General features: G+C 52.6%; 1 protein-coding gene across 4 annotated transcripts in view; it reads left to right on the top strand.

The window, feature by feature from the left end:
- Positions 1-1582: 1582 nt before the first annotated feature.
- LOC147020335 (extracellular sulfatase Sulf-1-like) overlaps positions 1583-7641 on the top strand; it is a 65583-nt gene continuing 59524 nt past the window's right edge. For 2 of the 4 annotated variants that reach the window (XM_085895639.1, XM_085895634.1), the window contains exon 1: positions 1583-1732. The gene's annotated coding sequence lies outside the window, so the exon portion shown is untranslated. The remainder of the gene's footprint in view (positions 1733-7641) is intronic. The other 2 variants (XM_085895635.1, XM_085895637.1) reach the window with 2 other exon arrangements.

Genomic DNA, 7641 nt, shown 5'->3' with positions numbered 1-7641 from the left:
GTGACCCCAGTTTATGGTTCTTACAAGGTGACCCCAGTTTATGGTTCTTGCAAGGTGACCCCAGTTTATAGTTCTTGCAAGGTGACCCCAGTTTATGGTTCTTGTAAGGTGACCCCAATTGATGGTTCGCCTCTGATTTGCTGGTGTTCAAAGTCCATCGGAGACGATGCGGACTCGTGAAGATCTTTACTCTCGGCCACTCTCAAATGATGGTTCGCCTCTGATTTATTTTCACCATCGTCTCTTTTATCATCGATATTATTGTTCAAACCATTTGCGAAACTTTGCTTTGATGTGAACGACGTCATAATTTTCTCGGCGATTGAGCCAATCGCCCTTCGGTCATCACATACCCTCACCCTACTGTTTGGTAGTCTCATGTTCGTGGTGGCTCGGTAGATACATCATGGAGTGTGCAAAAGAATCCTTGTTTCATAAACAGCGATTTCATGTTTTACACTACATCATGTAGGGTTGTCGCCTACACAAACAGAACGTACAGACGCACACTCACCTCGAAGCTGTCGAGACGAGGTTCGAATCCCGACCCAGTTATGAGCTGTCATCCCGCGCTGTTTCACAGCCAGGGCGATTCATCGATGTGTTTACCTTCCCTCATGGGATAGAGATAGACGTTAAACTCGGAGTCCCACCTGCCAGCAGGATTCGTTGGTGCATGTCAAAGATCCCATGGTGTCCTTTCGGATGAGTCGGCGAGCTATCACCGGCACCATGGCTAAATTCCAAATTCCTGTCCGAATTCTCGTCAAACGTCAGGCTTGACAAGCCGGTTCGTGAAAGACTTGTTCCAAGCTTCCACCAGCCAACCTCACAAGAACGCTGGTAATAATTGTGGACCATAATGAAGAGGAAGCCGAAGAAGAGGGAGAAGAAGTTTATGAACCTATTACCTGCCCATGTGGTTTGGCTCCTCCATGAGCTTTGATTTCTGAGTACAAAACAAAAAACTTTGCACACTCTTTGCACACTCTTTGCACACTTTTCATACTCTTTGCACACTCTTTGCACACTCTTTGCACACTTTTTGCACTCTTTGCACCTTTTCGCACACTCTTTGAACACTTTTTTCACACTCTTTGCACACTTTTTGCACACTCTTTGCACACTCTTTGCACACTCTTTGAACACTTTTTTCACACTCTTTGCACACTTTTTGCACACTCTTTGCACACTCTTTGCACACTCCATCACTGAACTCCATCAAAACTGTGACGAATGAGCATCGATCACTCCAAAATGGTTCGTGCAGCGCTTTTTAGTCGGATCCTCTTCGGTCGGTCAGTTCGTTCTTCCATGAGCCTCGACACCTGTATCAGTATATATACAAATATGATCTGAAATTTGGACGTTGTACTCGAGACTATCCTCGTTGGTCACGTGACACTTGTGAAAAGGTAAATATATTTTTAATTCATGAATTGATCATAAACCGATATAATACGGTTTGTATTTTCAACTCGGAAAAATGATCTCCGAGGGCGGGGCGACAAATCTAGTGGGCGGGGACAGAAACCTCAGTGGGTGGAGAGACTGGAGCAGGGGGCGGAGTGTCCGAGCCGAGGGGCGTGGTCAAGGAGCTCGGGGCGGGGTTTCGATCCCTCTTTAAGCGGTTTGAGGGAAGAGAGAGAAACATCTGTCCAGAGGATTATTATCAGCGCGTCGGCGAAAGAGCGCGGCGGCCGATCGCGGCGTCCTGGCTCCAGGATCGCAGGTAAGGAGGCGGCGGCGGCGGCTCGACCTGTCCTTTGGCTTAACTGCTTCATTTTAAGAATCACTTGAGATGTTCACGTCGGGGTCACGGATCCGCGTCTCTCTTCTCGGGGTCACGGATCTGCGTCTCTCATCTCGGGGTCACGGATCCGCGTCTCTCTTCTCGGGGTCACGGATCCGCGTCTCTCTTCTCGGGGTCACGGATCTGCGTCTCTCATCTCGGGGTCACGGATCCGCGTCTCTCTTCTCGGGGTCACGGATCCGCGTCTCTCTTCTCGGGGTCACGGATCCGCGTCTCTCTTGTCGGGGTCACGGATCCGCGTCTCTCTTGTCGGGGTCACGGATCCGTGTCTCTCCTCTCGGGGTCAAGGTTCCGCGCCTCTCCTCCTTGGGTCACGGTTCCGCGTCTCTCCTCTCGGGGTCACGGTTCCGCGTCTCTCCTCTCGGGGTCGCGGTTCCGCGCCTCTCTCCTCTTGGGGTCACGGATCTGCATCTCTCCTCTCGGGGTCAAGGTTCCGCGCCTCTCCTCCTTGGGTCACGGTTCCGCGTCTCTCCTCTCGGGGTCACGGTTCCGCGTCTCTCCTCTCGGGGTCACGGTTTCGCGTCTCTCCTCTCGGGGTCACGGTTCCGCGTCTCTCCTCTCGGGGTCACGGTTCCGCGTCTCTCCTCTCGGGGTCGCGGTTCCGCTCCTCTCTCCTCTCGGGGTCACGGTTCCGCGCCTCTCCTCTCGGGGTCACGGTTCCGCGCCTCTCCTCTCGGGGTCACGGTTCCGCGCCTCTCCTCTCGGGGTCACGGTTCCGCGCCTCTCCTCTCGGGGTCACGGTTCCGCGCCTCTCCTCTCGGGGTCACGGTTCCGCGCCTTTCCTCTCGGGGTCACGGTTCCACGCCTCTCCTCTCGGGGTCACGGTTCCGCGCCTCTCCTCTCGGGGTCACGGTTCCGCGCCTCTCCTCTCGGGGTCACGGTTCCGCGCCTCTCCTCTCGGGGTCACGGTTCCGCGCCTCTCCTCTCGGGGTCACGGTTCCGCGCCTCTCCTCTCGGGGTCACGGTTCCGCGTCTCTCCTCTCGGGGTCACGGTTGCGCGTCTCTCCTCTCGGGGTCACGGTTCCGCGTCTCTCCTCTCGGGGTCACGGTTCCGCGTCTCTCCTCTCGGGGTCACGGTTCCGCGCCTCTCCTCTCGGGGTCACGGTTCCGCCCCTCTCCTCTCGGGGTCACGGTTCCTTACCTCTCCTCTCGGGGTCACGGTTCCGCGCCTCTCCTCTCGGGGTCACGATTCCGCGTCTCTCCTCTCGGGGTCACGGTTCCGCGTCTCTCCTCTCGAGGTCACGGTTCCGCGTCTCTCCTCTCGGGGTCACGGTTCCGCGTCTCTCCTCTCGGGGTCACGGCTCCGCGTCTCTCCTCTCGGGGTCACGGCTCCGCGTCTCTCCTCTCGGGGTCACGGTTCTGCGCCTCTCCTCTCGGGGTCACGGTTCCGCGCCTCTCCTCTCGGAGTCACGGTTCCGCGCCTCTCCTGTCGGGGTCACGGTTCCGCACCTCTCCTCTCGGGGTCACGGTTCCGCGCCTCTCCTCGGGGTCATGGTTCCGCGCCTCTCCTCTCGGGGTCACGGTTCTGCGCCTCTCCTCTCGGGGTCACGGATCCACATCTCTCCTCTCGGGGTCACGGATCCACATCTCTCCTCTCGGGGTCACGGATCCACATCTCTCCTCTCGGGGTCACGGTTCCTCGTCTCTCCTCTCGTGGTCACAGATTTGCATCTCTCCTCTCGAGGTCACGGTTCCGCGTCTCCTCTCGGGGTCACGGTTCTGCATCTCTCCTCTCGGAGTCATGGTTCCTCGTCTCTCCTCTCGTGGTCACAGATTTGCATCTCTCCTCTCGAGGTCACGGTTCCGCGTCTCCTCTCGGGGTCACGGTTCTGCATCTCTCCTCTCGGAGTCATGGTTCCTCGTCTCTCCTCTCGTGGTCACAGATTTGCATCTCTCCTCTCGAGGTCACGGTTCCGCGTCTCCTCTCGGGGTCACGGTTCTGCATCTCTCCTCTCGAGGTCACGGTTCCGCGTCTCCTCTCGGGGTCACGGTTCTGCATCTCTCCTCTCGGAGTCATGGTTCCGCGCCTCTTCTCTCGGGGTCACAGTTCTGCATCTCTCCTCTCGGGGTTACGGTTCCGCGCCTCTCCTCTCCGGGTCACGGTTCTGCGGCTCTCTTCAATGTCATGGTTCCCGAGGCTCTCTCTTGTTGTGGGGGGGGGGGGGGTCACTGTTCCGTGGTAGTGTGGCACTCATCGTAGGGTCACAGTTACAGGCTTTCTTCGGGGCACTGGTCGGCGGCTATCTTCTGGGTCTCACGGTTCCCCGCCTCTCCTCTCGGGGTCACGGATCCACATATCTCCTCTCGGGGTCACGGTTCCGCGCCTCTCCTCTCATAGTCACGGATCCACGTCTCTCCTCTCGGGGTCACAGATCCACATCTCTCCTCTCGGGGTCACGGTTCCTTGTCTCTCCTCTCGGGGTCACGGTTCCGCGTCTCTCCTCTCGGGGTCACGGTTCTGCATCTCTCCTCTCGGGGTCACGGTTCCGCGCCTCTTCTCTCGGGGTCACGGTTCTGCATCTCTCCTCTCGGGGTCACGGTTCCACGCCTCTCCTCTCCGGGTCACGGTTCTGCGGCTCTCTTCAATGTCATGGTTCCCGAGGCTCTCTCTTGTTGTGGGGGGGGGGGGTGGTCACGGTTCCGTGGTAGTGTGGCACTCATCATGGGGTCACAGTTACAGACTTTCTTCGGGGCACTGGTCGGCGGCTATCTTCTGGGTCTCACGGTTCCCCGGCTCTCTTCCGGTAGGGGGGGGGGGGGAGGGTGGTCACGAGTCCTCGGCATGTACTTTCTTCGGTTGGGGGTCACGGGTATGTGGCACTCTCTTCTGGCTCCGTTCGTGTCAGTCTTCACGGCACTTTCGGGAAAAAAAAACCCCAAAGCGTTTCCGAACCTCACGGTGAAGCTCCGCGGGGAATCGGGGCAGGGTTGGGGTCGAGGGGTCGCGGGGTCACCAAGGCGGTCCGTGCGGATCGTTGAAGTTTCACTTTGTTGCCCCATTCACGCTCTGCCAACTCGTAAATATTATATCATGTGAGAGGGGGTCCTGATGGAGGGCAGCGGGGTGGGAATTGGTTTCCTTTATTATGTCTTCTTCTGGCCGAGGTGTTTGAAGGTTTGTGGTGGAAGTGACCCGATCCTCCCCCCTCCCACCTCCTTTGCCTCCTCTCCCTTCCCCGACGCACCCGCACACAGCTCCGAATGGGTGGTTAAAACTGGGGAGGGTGAAAGGGGAGACCGCATGGTCGGGGTCAGTTAAAATTACGTACTATAAAAGTTTATTGACCATTGTCCGACCTTTGAATTGTGGTTTGACACTCGAGAGTGACTGTGATGACGTATGTAAGAACATTCTGGGAACAACACGGAATTGTTATTTTCAAACATTGTGATACAAAGTTCGTGAAGAGCGTGGGAACTCCACATTCGAGTTTAATCAGTAACTCCTAAAATGTCCGGATCATTCAGTTCCACGTAAAAGTGTGTGCTGGAGTCAGGTGACCCTATTACCGAGGTCGCTCGGGTGGAGACTTCACTTCATGCGGTTTCTATGGCAACACATCGTAGGACCTCATCATCCAAAGTAATAAGTTTTTGTTTATCACCGCTTTGATTTGTTTGATTTTTATTGTTGAGCCTTGATGCTCTCTGGCAAACCATGAACCATCCGTTTAACTTGTGTTGTGTTTTTTTTTTTTTTGGGTGCCTCGTCAGTAAGGTTGGGGATATATTGTATAACCATCACCTTGTGGCAGGAGACCCTGGCGGGAAGACCCCACCAGCAATTTCCGAAAATGATGCTACTGCAGGAAGGATTTTTTGGACTAATCAATGACTGCTGATATATTGAACAGTGTATCTCAGCCTAATGATTGCTGTTGGATTGTTAATTAGTCTCCTACCCGTTTCACTGGAGGGGACTATATTATGCTTGCTGTCCGTTTGTCTCCCCGTGCGTCCGTCCCACTTGTGGTTTTTCAGACTTTTTTCCCCATACCCTTCGACATGTTCAACTGGAACTCGGTACATGACTCTATTATGATAAGTTACAGAACAAGTTTGAGTTTCAGGGTGTTTCATCAATTTTTCACAGAGTTTCACACTTTTTTGACTTGGGTCGCATCGGTATCGGGGACATGTATTGCGAAGCAATTCTCGCTCTTGTTAACATCTCTTTGAGGGTCTTGGTCTGGTGTCTGCGACTCTTTTCCTTTTCGGAATCGTTCCCGATTAATAATGTCTCAAAGAACACACCTTAGTGGTTTTTGTCGAATTCGATCTCTCATCCACTCCATCTGGCGATATCCATCCCCTCCATTAGGATAATCCTGCACACTGTGCCAGCATTTTGAAATTATCTTCAGGGTTAAGCTTCTGCCAGCACCCGGTGGAAGCAACGTTGCTCTTGGCTTCACCGAAGCAGCAGATTTGTCTCCGATAAGCGCGAGTGGCATTTGAGGCCAATGATCCACCTCTCGGACATCTCGCAAGAGGAGGCAATCTCAAATCTCATCACAGATATTGATCGACAATACATCATGGGTTTTTCGATCGAACTTTGCTTGATGATGAAGCCTTGTTTTCTGGGAGACCTTTTGGCTTGTGTGTTTGAACTTTTAATTTCATGGTAAAAAAACCACTACCTAAGCTTTCTTCAGCACCCTGCACTACTTTTACTTTCTACTCTTTGATGTAATGATTTCCCCTTTACCTGCACACACCAGAAGGCAGCAGAAGGTATAAGGTGTAGCTCACACACGTGACAACCGTGTTATCGTAGTCCTGTGTATGTTCACCGACTCTCACTCCACCCTCATCGAAACGGACTTTTCTCAACTAACAACCAATTTCCTTCCAGCCCTTCTCCTTCCCTGTACACCGACGTTTTCTTACTGAGGTTGTGGGGGGTAGGGGTTGTGGTGGGGGTGTCGCAGCATATTTATGGGGAGTCTGCAAAGAAAACTGGATAAAGACAAAGGAAATCATTTGTTTAAATTTTTTCCTGAGTTAAAGACGATGGAACACGTTTATTTTTCTTGATTACCTTCAATAATACATCTGATCAGCATTTGGGACTGTGCTAAACAACCAAATGGAACTTTATATTCCATTACAATGACACAACACAGAGGAATCAGCCAGAGGGCAGAGATCTGGGGTGTTGCTGCAGACACCCCATTGTGACGTGATGACCTTTTAGAAATTAAATTGAGCTTGTACATAACAAAAAAAAAGATATGAACCACGATTTCCAAACCATTTCTCTTATATTATGATAGAATATATCAATTAAAGGACTGTGTGGTTGGTTGTGTAATATGTAGTTGTAGCACTGCTAAGCCTGACCAGCGTGGCAGGATAGCCGAAGCGAGTGGCGGATTATGATTGAGGCTGAAGCTTCAGGCCCCATATTAGAGCCCCATACATACCCCACTTCACTCCCCCCCTCCCCAAAATCAGCTCAGAAAACAAAATTGTCCTCGTCTTCACTCTTCAGCACCGAATAAGGAACCCCACAATAATATATATTTGATTGATTTTTTTAGATCCTCGTGGAGGATCTCGAAGTCTTACTCACGTTGTTGTTCTTGATCTTCTTCTTGTGGACTTTTTTGTTTCACAGCCCACAGTTTTCATCGAAACTTCCTGAAACTTGGCGTATATATGTAAAAATACCCTGCGCAGACAGTAACCATCTCCGATTTTGGAAATTCCTCCTAGAAAAAAAGTTATGACGTCAAAATATCTCCGCTAATGGAAATCGCTTAAAAATTATCTCCGAAACTAGGCAAGCTTTTTGAATTCTGTTTGCAGGAATCGAACAGGGC

This window comes from Eptatretus burgeri, chromosome 9 (genome assembly GCF_056783735.1).
Source record: "Eptatretus burgeri isolate ZD-2024b chromosome 9, Ebu_testis_v1, whole genome shotgun sequence".
Classification (NCBI taxonomy): domain Eukaryota; kingdom Metazoa; phylum Chordata; class Myxini; order Myxiniformes; family Myxinidae; genus Eptatretus; species Eptatretus burgeri.
This window is presented reverse-complemented; position numbering and strand designations above follow the sequence as displayed.